Here is a 14697-nt window from a genome sequence, read left to right on the forward strand (position 1 = left end):
ATACTAGCCTCGGGTTGATGTGATGGCCCTCCCTCCTCGTGAACTGCCTCTGGCTCTGGCTGTGGCTGTGTGAAGAACTCACGGGAGATAAAATCTGCCCAAGGAATGCCCTGCTGGCTCAGCTGATGGGAAACAACCAGCTGGATGAGACCATGATGACACAAGCTCCTGAGCTGCTGAGCTGGGGTCTGCTTCTGGAATATAGAAACCATCCTCTGAATGTCATGAAAAAGGTAAATTGGGATGTTCATCATCCTCACCCTGGTAAAGTGCATCAGCATGCGAATGTGGCAAGCAAATACTCGTGAGAACCTCCCCTCGCATGTGAAATAGTGCATAATAAGCCTCATGATAGATGCATATTCCTCTCGGAGGAACCTGATAGGAAAGTTCCCTGACAAGTTGTGTATGTATGTTGGCCTGACATATGGCTCAAAGTAAACAAAATCCAGCCACTTGCGCTTTGGCCACACCTCACCCACATTTGGTATCCCGGTAGCCTGTGAAATAGCCTCTGGAGAAAACACAAAATCCACCCCTGCAAGGGTGACCTTCCCGTCATGAAGGTGTAGAACAAATAACCGGGCCAGCTCCCTATGATGCTGAATCTGTGCAAGCCTCTCGCAAAACTGATAGCATGACATGTACTGAAAGCAAGTCACTACCAATGGGCAAGCCTGCAACTCTGCCAAGGATGTGGGCTCTTCTCTCTTGTGATGACCACCCTTGCCACCCTTACGAGGCCTCCGCTCTGTCTCAACCTCCGTGGATGAATATCGGTCATCACCTTGCTCATTAGTCTCAGTGGTTGACATGATGTTATTGAGCAAGGTGGAACAAATAAGCCAAGATGACTGCTGCCCTGCCTGCAAAAATGCTGAGAAGTACGATGTTTTCAAGGGGAAAAATCATGAGGGAAATGTTAGGGGAGGGAATTTACATAAGGAAAGGGAAAATATATATAAACAACAGGGAATTTTGAAGGAAATAATCACATAATGTCAAATATGTCATTCCATCTCTCATCATTTGCAAATAAATACTTTATTAGGGAAAATAGGTGTTATGATCACCAAGGGAAAGGACAATATAAATTTTCATGATGGAGAGAATGAGGGCATGAGCATAGGGGAATAGGGTAGCATCAATTATGAACAATTAACAGGCTGCTCCTTTTTATTTTGTATTTGAATGTCTTTCATGAGCATACTCTGTTTTTGAACATTTGATGCTAATGGGAAACAGGGATTGTTACTTATTTGATCATAGAGGAAGGGAAGGGTTTTTATGACAGTTTTGAAAGGGAAATGGGATACTTTGTATCAAGGGAATTAGGGAGATGTATCATGCCTTTGTGCAAACCCTAGCACAGCAAACTGTTCATTTTGACCACTAGTACATTGATAAACTTTGTCATGGACACTCCCACAGCTATCTAACCTCTGATATTTATACAACAACATATATGTTTTGCTCATGTCTTTTACTAGGCTATGCATAATTACATTACTCTGTTTTTTATGATATTCATGTGCATGCCTCTTGCCATCATATTCTTTCTTTTCACAATGTTTCTTTTCATTTTTTGCTGTGTTTTTTACATATATATTTGCTGTGTGACATAGTACTAGGGTTTGGGTAGAAGGCATGGGAGAATGGGTTTTAGGGAGGGATTAGGGTTTCATGAAATTGGGATAGGGTTTAGCATTAAGTTGCAAATGTGATTGAATAAATTAACACTCTGACATTTGTGCATAATGATGGGAAAACATGGAGGGAAATAACAAAGGGATAATAAACCTTGAAGAACAAACAATAACCCAACATAATGCTTGCAAAGGAAAAAAATCATTTAACCTATTTCTTCATTAATTTCTCATGATAAAAATGACCATAATCATCCATTGAATCCATGGCACAATCATTAACAATGCAAGGGAGGCCTACCTCAGAGAATTCACGAGCAATCACAATTTTTTTTGAAGTTTTGATACGTTCTGGAGCAAGCTGGCCGAGTGGTCGCGCACCAGCCTCGAGTGGTCGCACCCCCCTCGAGTGGTCGCGCCCGACCAAATTAACACAGGGAAATGTTGCTGGATTGGTCGCGCACCTCCCAGGTGGTCGCGCACCCTGGTGGAGTGGTCGCGCACCCTCAGAAAGCCTGAAAACTGCTAAAACTTACCAAATTCACGCTCTTGCCTCTCTCCTTGTGTTTTCTTGCCTTCAAATGCATAATGAGGCTCTTCAAAGAGGGAATTTGCCTTTATATGCTCACATTTGAAAAAATTAACTTGAAAAACCCACTTTATAATGTTTTCACTTTTGCATTCTCTTTAACACTGTTTTTGAGTTGATTTTGTCCTGAAATTAGCTTTTTGAGGCGTCTGACTCCGTTCTTTTTGCAGGTTGACCATCTGATGGACTGTGGTGAATTAACCAGGGTTGTTGCCGGCACTTTTGAAAACTTTTGAAAATTTCTTTATTTTTACAAATTTCTCATGACCTTGGACTTAAAAACAGGGTTTTTAAATCCAAGGCATTAAATGACCTGTAGCTGATGAAAATAACAATGAAACATATGTACATACCTCCTTCTGGCTTGCTGGGCACTCACTGAACTTGAACTCATGACCTTGCAGTGATTTTGACTCAAAACCCTAGACCTAAGACCTGGGACCTCAAGACAAAAATAAAAACAAACATGACTCAATTTCATTGTGGTATGATCTAATCCAGCAAAGCCAAGAAGGGAACAAAGACCAGCCCTCCATTCAGTTTTATGGCATGCCTAGCGGGATGCAAAACTGACACTAATGAGACACCTACCTATGCATATGCAAAGAGCTATTGATCACCGATGGAGGGCTCAAGACCGACACTAACATTGGCTCCAATGGGGATGGCAGCTCCTTGGAGGTGCCAAGAACCTCAGACCTCTTGGGAGAGCAGACCAGTGCCTTATTCATTGGGCAATGGAGTCATTATTTCGGCAAACAACACAAGACTTTGACTCATTTATTGAATGAAAACTTGACTAAAAACTGACTGAAACTTGACTCAAACCAACTCGATGACAAACTGAAATAACTTGAAAAAACTCACTCAATAGACCAAACACAAATGACTCATGACTGACTTAAAACAAAACTTTACAAAGCTTTTGGAGAAACGGCAGCAATCCATCAAGATTTGGAATCATGATGACAACCACCTGCATACTAAGGAAATATGTACAATCATGTATAATGAGCTTTCCAATGTAACCAATCCAGCAGATGGCTACATACCAAATTTCTGCTCTCGCTTATCTCGAGCAGGCGAAACGATGAACCTGTAGGCAACTCAAAATGACCACTGAAACCAAAGCTTATGATAATGAACCAGGTAACATTTATCTTTTCTAATGCTTGCAGAAGAATGCCAAAGGGATCTTGATAATCTTGAAGCACTACCTTGTTTGGAGATCCAGCTGCAAAAATATAAGTACTTGCTTCATTCTGATCTGAAAGAACAATGGTTTGCTGATTGATAGGAAGGCACATAGAAGTATAAGCTTCTGCCATATGAGTGTTGGCTGTAAATTCCTTGACCGTGAGAAATTTTGACATATTCTCTCTCTCAAGCTTATATTCCTCAATTTCATGGTCTAAATCATTCTTAAACAGAAAACAATCCTCAAGATCATCAAACATGATAGCCTCATCATCTTCATGAAAGAAAATATTATCTGTTTGCTGATCTATAAAACTAATTACAAGACTGTCATCATTTTCAAAAGAGGAAGAAGTTTCACCAACACTTTCGTGACCATGTGCACACTGCCTATTTGCTTTAGCTTGGGTTGTAGCATGACCTTTCAAAAGTTGATCTATCTCCTCTTCAGACAAAGGAGATAAGACTTTCTGTTTCCCTTTGCTCAAACAAGTCTTGTCTTCTTGAAATAACATTTCAAAACATGAAAAATCTGAATGACAGTCCTGATCTTCTAAATCTTGGAAACATTGTTGATCATCTTCATATGACATGGCAATCAAACTATCCAAATTATGATTGAAAGAAGAGTTTTCACTTACTTGAACAAAGATCTCATCTTGATGTTCATGAGCTGGCTGAATTACCTCCTCATGCAGGCTCCGTTCTGATGGCATAAGGACATTTGGATCAAGAACTTTGTCCATGATCTCCACAACAAAACTCTCCTTTTCAGGATTCGGCACAAGGTATTCTTGGTCACCATGATCTGAATTTTGATCTGAAATAGCTGAGTTGACTGCATTACATTCTAAAATTGAATCTTGGCTATCTTGCACGCTGTCTTCTTCTGTAGGCAGATCTGAAACAAGCTCTTGTCTTTCATCAATTACAGCCGTATGACCATCTTTAACCTGCTGATCTTGACAAGTATCCTCTAAGATTTCTATGTGCTGCTGAAATGGATTTTCATACAAAGCCTCCATGATCTCTTCATCCATGAAATTATCATCTTCATAAAACTTCTCAAGACTTTCGATAAAATTATGTACATGCCTACAACAGTTCTGAACTAAAATCAAAGATGGATATGATTCTTTATACTTTTCAAAGAACACGGTATGAAAATCCCTTAAACAATAAATTGAAGCAGATGGCAAACTTTCATACCAGAATCGGGCTTCATCTTCCAGAGTAGCCATAAACATTTTCATCAAATAGTCCTCAGGAAAATTGATCTTTAACTTGCGAACATGCATATGAAATCTAATCAAATGTAAAGCAGCATCCTTCTTACCATCAGCGTTAAATGTGGGCAGATTCCTTGACCAATCTACCTTGGGCATCTTATTCGGAAAACCTGGAATGTGATCTCGGCTCAAGGGAGCATATCTTCTTGCAATTTGATCCATCTTGAGAAATCTCAAAGCTACTGATCTCTCTGCAGTGAAGTCACCATGAAGCACAGGTTGCTGGATTCTTCAGTGAAAGGAGTCGCCAGTGAATGATTTCAGCCTTTCAAGTGTCTGATCGTTGTCCACTATCAACAATCAGATCTGAACTTGATACATGTACTGGGGTGAAATGCAAATGAAGTGGTCGTATTCACAAGCTCACGGAGATTGACTGAAGCAACATTTATCTACTAACGCTAATGTAAAACAAGAGCGTTTTCGAAGGCTTCTGGCGTAACTTCAGGCTCCGTCTAAGACTTATGAAACAAACACATCAATCAACAAACAATTTTGTTCTCCCCAGTATGGTCGCCAATATGTTAGCGCTTGGAATTCACCTAGGCTGAGATAGATAAACTATCAAGGCTACATCAAACCATTTCACCTTGTAGCTAGCCCTACGAGGTATGAGAAGGCTCTCTCTCGGGTCAGATTCGGTAGATCTTTCAATATGATAAGCTGACCAATTAGGAATAAAGATTTTAGGCTAGTAAATTGATAAGGGGGGTTGATTTAAAGATTTTTGGGGTTTTTTTGGTGGCAATTGGAGGGAGTGCAATTCAGGGTGCGGGGATTGGGCTCAGTTTTTGCAGGGGGATCTTTTGGGCAAGGTAGGAGTGAGTGCTGATGCCTTAATCGGAGATGGATGATCAGGAATGATAGAGGAGGAGCTAAAGAGGGCAAACAACAACTTTGAATCCTCTTTAGACAGTGGAAAACATAGATATTGAACAAAATTAAAAGCTGAGCATGGCATGCATGAATTCAAACTTTATCACTTCATCTGTTCAATTAGTAGCAAAGAAAGAGATGGAACACATAAACACACTTACAATAACATGTAGAGAACACACCATCAACACAACAATCCACAAGAATCCACAATGATGTCTGCAAAACCCTGGCCTTCCTTTTCCTTAAATTGCAGTAATAGATGTACAATATACAATAATGCTTCTCCCACAAGAGTCCAACCATGAAAATGAGCAAGAGAAGGCATAATATAGACCATCTAACTCCTTTCCCCACCTCTAGGGGTCGAGCTCAGCTTCCTAGGAGCAATTTGAACTAATTCTAAACTAAGCACTAGATAATAGGAAGTCAAAACAACTTGCCTCTAAAACTTAGCTAACTCATCCATGCATTAAATATTCACTATTTACATCAAGGAAGCTTCTAGAAGGGTTAAGAGAGATTAAATCTATCAATGTGCCATGAAAATGATCCATACATCCATCATTTACAGGTACAAATGATCAACCAAGGTAAAAACAGAGTTTGCAGGCCTGAAAAGTCAAAACTGGCAATTTTAGCTCGAGTGGTCGCGCCCCCTGCTCGAGTGGTCGCGCCCCTTTGCAGCACTTTTTGAATGGGTTCCAGTTGTCCAAATCAAGTGCAAGATGGCTCATTGGACACGGAGATTGACTGAAGCAGCATTTATCTACTAATGCTAATGTAAAACAAGAGCGTTTTCGAAGGCTTCTGGTGTAACTTCAGGCTCCGTCTAAGACTTATGAAACAAACACATCAATCAACAAACAATTTTGTTCTCCCCAGTATGGTCGCCAATATGTTAGCGCTTGGAATTCACCTAGGCTGAGATAGATAAACTCTCAAGGCTACATCAAACCATTTCACCTCGTAGCTAGCCCTACGAGGTATGAGAAGGCTCTCTCTCGGGTCAGATTCGGTAGATCTTTCAATATGATAAGCTGACCAATTAGGAATAAAGATTTTAGGCTAGTAAATTGATAAGGGGGGTTGATTTAAAGATTTTTGGGGTTTTTTTGGTGGCAATTGGAGGGAGTGCAATTCAGGGTGCGGGGATTGGGCTCAGTTTTTGCAGGGGGATCTTTGGGGCAAGGTAGGAGTGAGTGCTGATGCCTTAATCTGAGATGGATAATCAGGAATGATAGAGGAGGAGCTAAAGAGGGCAAACAACAACTTTGAATCCTCTTTAGATAGTGGAAAACATAGATATTGAACAAAATTAAAAGCTGAGCATGGCATGCATGAATTCAAACTTTATCACTTCATCTGTTCAATTAGCAGCAAAGAAAGAGATGGAACACATAAACACACTTACAATAACATGTAGAGAACACACCATCAACACAACAATCCACAAGAATCCACAATGATGTCTGCAAAACCCTGGCCTTCCTTTTCCTTAAATTGCAGTAATAGATATACAATATACAATAATGCTTCTCCCACAAGAGTCCAACCATGAAAATGAGCAAGAGAAGGCATAATATAGACCATCTAACTCCTTTCCCCACCTCTAGGGGTCGAGCTCAGCTTCCTAGGAGTAGTTTGAACTAATTCTAAACTAAGCACTAGATAATAGGAAGTCAAAACAACTTGCCTCTAAAACTTAGCTAACTCATCCATGCATTAAATATTCACTATTTACATCAAGGAAGCTTCTAGAAGGGTTAAGAGAGATTAAATCTATCAATGTGCCATGAAAATTATCCATACATCTATCATTTACAGGTACAAATGATCAACCAAGGTAAAAACAGAGTTTGCAGGCCTGAAAAGTCAAAACTGGCAATTTTAGCTCGAGTGGTCGCGCCCCCTGCTCGAGTGGTCACGCCCCTTTGCAGCACTTTTTGAATGGGTTCCCGTTGTCCAAATCAAGTGCAAGATGGCTCATTGGAAAGCTCTGTGTGTCTACTTTCCATCCCAAGTGGAATTTCTGGATTTGGAGTTGTTCTGACCCCTCAAAAGTCAATTCTCCCACGGTCACTTTCTGCAACTCAAAAAGTGGGCAGAAAGTCAAAATTTTGATGTATTTTGAGCTTTTGGAGGCCCAAATCTCAAAATCAAGTTGACCCCAAGTATAGGTAATTCTAGTTTTTGCATGCCCTTTCCAAAAATGTCAACTTTTTGTGATTCTGAGCAGTCCTCCCGAGTGGTCGCGCGGGGGGTGAGACCACTCCACAGGCAAAAACCTGTAAATTTCCAAAAAATTTCCAAAATGCTCCAAAACTCTCAATTTTTTTTGATTTTGCTGCTGGATGAAGGCTAATGAGTACCATGGTGAGTGAGGGATGCCTCAGCCAAGATATGGAGTGGGTTTGTCCTTTTCTTCTTCTTCTGGGCCTTTGACAGTTTCCTTCGGAGAATTTTCATTTTAGCCTTGCAAACATGCAATCTTGCCCTATAGTGTGTTTTCATGTTGCGTAGCAGCTCTTTGTCATGATTTTCCTTCTCCAACAATCTCTCCAAGCGAAGATTTTCTTGGATGAGCAATGACTCCCTATCAGCGGGCAATGGGTCCCCGGGCCTCCTGCGGTTCAAGCCTCTGTTACTGCGGGTTCTCCATAATTCATCCAGCTCTTTCTCCGTCTCTAGCTGTTTGTTCCGCTGCTCTAAATAAGTGATAGTCCACTGAGCCATCTCAAGCTTCCGCTGCAACACAAGGTTCTCCTCCTCTCTCTGCCTAATGAGCTCATAGAAATCTGAAGAGGAAGGAGAATGAGCATCAAGATCAATGAAATCAGAATGTGCCTCGCCAACTTCCTCATCCTCAACCATGGGCTGCTTGCCCTCTCGTACTGCCTCTGCTGCTGAAGGATGCGAGGCCCCTTCCACCTGGTGTGGAGATAACACTCGCTGATCTGAAGAGGATGACGAGACCCCTTCCAGCTGCTGTGGAGAAAGTACTCGTCGAGCTGCTGCAAATAAGGTCGTATGACCTCTCTGATAAGTGACCCGAGGAGAAGAAGCCATATGTCTCGGAATACTAGCCTCGGACTGATGTGATGGCCCTCCCTCCTCGTGAACTACCTCTGGCTCTGGCTGTGGCTGTGTGAAGAACTCATGGGAGATAAAATCTGCCCAAGGAATGCCCTGCTGGCTCAGCTGATGGGAAACAACCAGCTGGATGAGACCATGATGACACAAGCTCCTGAGCTGCTGAGCTGGGGTCTGCTTCTGGAATATAGAAACCATCCTCTGAATGTCATGAAAAAGGTAAATTGGGATGTTCATCATCCTCACCCTGGTAAAGTGCATCAGCATGCGAATGTGGCAAGCAAATACTCGTGAGAACCTCCCCTCGCATGTGAAATAGTGCATAATAAGGCTCATGATAGATGCATATTCCTCTCGGAGGAACCTGATAGGAAAGTTCCCTGACAAGTTGTGTATGTATGTTGGCCTGACATATGGCTCAAAGTAAACAAAATCCAGCCACTTGCGCTTTGGCCACACCTCACCCACATTTGGTATCCCGGTAGCCTGTGAAATAGCCTCTGGAGAAAACACAAAATCCACCCCTGCAAGGGTGACCTGCCCGTCATGAAGGTGTAGAACAAATAACCGGGCCAGCTCCCTATGATGCTGAATCTGTGCAAGCCTCTCGCAAAACTGATAGCATGACATGTACTGAAAGCAAGTCACTGCCAATGGGCAAGCCTGCAACTCTGCCAAGGATGTGGGCTCTTCTCTCTTGTGATGACCACCCTTGCCACCCTTACGAGGCCTCCGCTGTGTCTCAACCTCCGTGGATGAAGATCGGTCATCACCTTGCTCATTAGTCTCAGTGGTTGACATGATGTTATTGAGCAAGGTGGAACAAATAAGCCAAGATGACTGCTGCCCTGCCTGCAAAAATGCTGAGAAGTATGATGTTTTCAAGGGGAAAAATCATGAGGGAAATGTTAGGGGAGGGAATTTACATAAGGAAAGGGAAAATATATATAAACAACAGGGAATTTTGAAGGAAATAATCACATAATGTCAAATATGTCATTCCATCTCTCATCATTTGCAAATAAATACTTTATTAGGGAAAATAGGTGTTATGATCACCAAGGGAAATGACAATATAAATTTTCATCATGGAGAGAATGAGGGCATGAGCATAGGGGAATAGGGTAGAATCAATTATGAACAATTAACAGGCTGCTCCTTTTTATTTTGTATTTGAATGTCTTTCATGAGCATACTCTGTTTTTCAACATTTGATGCTAATGGGAAACGGGGATTGTTACTTATTTGATCATAGAGGAAGGGAAGGGTTTTTATGACAGTTTTGAAAGGGAAATGGGATACTTTGTATCAAGGGAATTAGGGAGATGTATCATGCCCTTGTGCAAACCCTAGCACAGCAAACTGTTCATTTTGACCACTAGTACATTGATAAACTTTGTCATGGACACTCCCACAGCTATCTAACCTCTGATATTTATACAACAACATATCTGTTTTGCTCATGTCTTTTACTAGGCTATGCATAATTACATTACTCTGTTTTTTATGATATTCATGTGCATGCCTCTTGCCATCATATTCTTTCTTTTCACAATGTTTCTTTTCATTTTTTGCTGTGTTTTTTACATATATATTTGCTGTGTGACATAGTACTAGGGTTTGGGTAGAAGGCATGGGAGAATGGGTTTTAGGGAGGGATTAGGGTTTCATGAAATTGGGATAGGGTTTAGCATTAAGTTGCAAATGTGATTGAATAAATTAACACTCTGAAATTTGTGCATAATGATGGGAAAACATGGAGGGAAATAACAAAGGGATAATAAACCTTGAAGAACAAACAATAACCCAGCATAATGCTTGCAAAGGCAAAAAATCATTTAACCTATTTCTTCATTAATTTCTCATGATAAAAATGACCATAATCATCCATTGAATCCATGGCACAATCATTAACAATGTAAGGGAGGCCTACCTCAGAGAATTCACGAGCAATCACAAATTTTTTTGAAGTTTTGATACGTTCTGGAGCAAGCTGGCCGAGTGGTCGCGCACTAGCCTCGAGTGGTCGCGCCCCCCTCGAGTGGTCGCGCCCGACCAAATTAACACAGGGAAATGTTGCTGGATTGGTCGCGCACCCTCAGAAAGCCTGAAAACTGCTAAAACTTACCAAATTCGCCCTCTTGCCTCTCTCCTTGTGTTTTCTTGCCTTCAAATGCATAATGAGGCTCTTCAAAGAGGGAATTTGCCTTTATATGCTCACATTTGAAAAAATTAACTTGAAAAACCCACTTTATAATGTTTCACTTTTGCATTCTCTTTAACACTGTTTTTGAGTTGATTTTGTCCTGAAATTAGCTTTTTGAGGCGTCTGACTCCGTTCTTTTTGCAGGTTGACCATCTGATGGACTGTGGCGAATGAACCAGGGTTGTTGACGGCACTTTTGAAAACTTTTGAAAATTTCTTTATTTTTACAAATTTCTCATGACCTTGGACTTAAAAACAGGGTTTTTAACTCCAAGGCATTAAATGACCTGTAGCTGATGAAAATAACAATGAAACATATGTACATACCTCCTTCTGGCTTGCTGGGCACTCACTGAACTTGAACTCATGACCTTGCAGTGATTTTGACTCAAAACCCTAGACCTAAGACCTGGGACCTCAAGACAAAAATAAAAACAAACATGACTTAATTTCATTGTGGTATGATCTGATCCAGCAAAGCCAAGAAGGGAACAAAGACCAGCCCTCCATTCAGTTTTATGGCATGCCTAGCGGGATGCAAAACTGACACTAATGAGACACCTACCTATGCATATGCAAAGAGCTATTGATCACCGATGGAGGGCTCAAGACCGACACTAACATTGGCTCCAATGGGGATGGCAGCTCCTTGGAGGTGCCAAGAACCTCAGACCTCTTGGGAGAGCAGACCAGTGCCTTATTCATTGGGCAACGGAGTCATTATTTCGGAAAACAACACAAGACTTTGACTCATTTATTGAATGAAAACTTGACTAAAAACTGACTGAAAGTTGACTCAAACCAACTCGATGACAAACTGAAATAACTTGAAAAAACTCACTCAATAGACCAAACACAAATGACTCATGACTGACTTAAAACAAAACTTTACAAAGCTTTTGGAGAAACGGCAGCAATCCATCAAGATTTGGAATCATGATGACAACCACCTGCATACAATGAAATATGTACAATCATGTATAATGAGCTTTCCAATGTAACCAATCTAGCAGATGGCTACATACCAAATTTCTGCTCTCGCTTATCTCGAGCAGGCGAAACGATGAACCTGTAGGCAACTCAAAATGACCACTGAAACCAAAGCTTATGATAATGAACCAGGTAACATTTATCTTTTCTAGTGCTTGCAGAAGAATGCCAAAGGGATCTTGATAATCCTGAAGCACTACCTTGTTTGGAGATCCAGCTGCAAAAATATAAGTACTTGCTTCATTCTGATCTGAAAGAACAGTGGTTTGCTGATTGATAGGAAGGCACATAGAAGTATAAGCTTCTGCCATATGAGTGTTGGCTGTAAATTCCTTGACCGTGAGAAATTTTGACATATTCTCTCTCTCAAGCTTATATTCCTCAATTTCATGGTCTAAATCATTCTTAAACAGAAAACAATCCTCAAGATCATCAAACATGACAGCCTCATCATCTTCATGAAAGAAAATATTATCTGTTTGCTGATCTATAAAACTAATTACAAGACTGTCATCATTTTCAAAAGAGGAAGAAGTTTCACCAACACTTTCGTGACCATGTGCACACTGCCTATTTGCTTTAGCTTGGGTTGTAGCATGACCTTTCAAAAGTTGATCTATCTCCTCTTCAGACAAAGGAGATAAGACTTTCTGTTTCCCTTTGCTCAAACAAGTCTTGTCTTCTTGAAATAACATTTCAAAACATGAAAAATCTGAATGACAGTCCTGATCTTCTAAATCTTGGAAACATTGTTGATCATCTTCATATGACATGGCAATCAAACTATCCAAATTATGATTGAAAGAAGAGTTTTCACTTACTTGAACAAAGATCTCATCTTGATGTTCATGAGCTGGCTGAATTACCTCCTCATGCAGGCTCCGTTCTGATGGCATAAGGACATTTGGATCAAGAACTTTGTCCATGATCTCCACAACAAAACTCTCCTTTTCAGGATTCGGCACAAGGTATTCTTGGTCACCATGATCTGAATTTTGATCTGAAATAGCTGAGTTGACTGCATTACATTCTAAAATTGAATCTTGGCTATCTTGCACGCTGTCTTCTTCTGTAGGCAGATCTGAAACAAGCTCTTGTCTTTCATCAATTACAGCCGTATGACCATCTTTAACCTGTTGATCTTGACAAGTATCCTCTAAGATTTCTATGTGCTGCTGAAACGGATTTTCATACAAAGCCTCCATGATCTCTTCATCCATGAAATTATCATCTTCATAAAACTTCTCAAGACTTTCGATAAAATTATGTACATGCCTACAACAGTTCTGAACTAAAATCAAAGATGGATATGATTCTTTATACTTTTCAAAGAACACGGTATGAAAATCCCTTAAACAATAAATTGAAGCGGATGGCAAACTTTCATACCAGAATCGGGCTTCATCTTCCAGAGTAGCCATAAACATTTTCATCAAACAGTCCTCAGGAAAATTGATCTTTAACTTGCGAACATGCATATGAAATCTAATCAAATGTAAAGCAGCATCCTTCTTACCATCAGCGTTAAATGTGGGAAGATTCCTTGACCAATCTACCTTGGGCATCTTATTCGGAAAACCTGGAATGTGATCTCGGCTCAAGGGAGCATATCTTCTTGCAATCTGATCCATCTTGAGAAATCTCAAAGCTACTGATCTCTCTGCAGTGAAGTCACCATGAAGCATAGGTTGCTGGATTCTTCAGTGAAAGGAGTCGCCAGTGAATGATTTCAGCCTTTCAAGTGTCTGATCGTTGTCCACTATCAACAATCAGATCTGAACTTGATACATGTACTGGGGTGAAATGCAAATGAAGTGGTCGTATTCACAAGCTCACGGAGATTGACTGAAGCAACATTTATCTACTAACGCTAATGTAAAACAAGAGCGTTTTCGAAGGCTTCTGGCGTAACTTCAGGCTCCGTCTAAGACTTATGAAACAAACACATCAATCAACAAACAATTTTGTTCTCCCCAGTATGGTCGCCAATATGTTAGCGCTTGGAATTCACCTAGGCTGAGATAGATAAACTCTCAAGGCTACATCAAACCATTTCACCTCGTAGCTAGCCCTACGAGGTATGAGAAGGCTCTCTCTCGGGTCAGATTCGGTAGATCTTTCAATATGATAAGCTGACCAATTAGGAATAAAGATTTTAGGCTAGTAAATTGATAAGGGGGGTTGATTTAAAGATTTTTGGGGTTTTTTTGGTGGCAATTGGAGGGAGTGCAATTCAGGGTGCGGGGATTGGGCTCAGTTTTTGCAGGGGGATCTTTGGGGCAAGGTAGGAGTGAGTGCTGATGCCTTAATCTGAGATGGATAATCAGGAATGATAGAGGAGGAGCTAAAGAGGGCAAACAACAACTTTGAATCCTCTTTAGACAGTGGAAAACATAGATATTGAACAAAATTAAAAGCTGAGCATGGCATGCATGAATTCAAACTTTATCACTTCATCTGTTCAATTAGCAGCAAAGAAAGAGATGGAACACATAAACACACTTACAATAACATGTAGAGAACACACCATCAACACAACAATCCACAAGAATCCACAATGATGTCTGCAAAACCCTGGCCTTCCTTTTCCTTAAATTGCAGTAATAGATGTACAATATACAATAATGCTTCTCCCACAAGAGTCCAACCATGAAAATGAGCAAGAGAAGGCATAATATAGACCGTCTAACTCCTTTCCCCACCTCTAGGGGTCTAGCTCAGCTTCCTAGGAGCAGTTTGAACTAATTCTAAACTAAGCACTAGATAATAGGAAGTCAAAACAACTTGCCTCTAAAACTTAGCTAACTCATC

Source organism: Pinus tabuliformis, chromosome 2_1 (genome assembly GCF_031772625.1).
Source record: "Pinus tabuliformis cultivar Carrire ecotype Pingquan chromosome 2_1, CPIR1, whole genome shotgun sequence".
Classification (NCBI taxonomy): Eukaryota; Viridiplantae; Streptophyta; class Pinopsida; order Pinales; family Pinaceae; genus Pinus; species Pinus tabuliformis.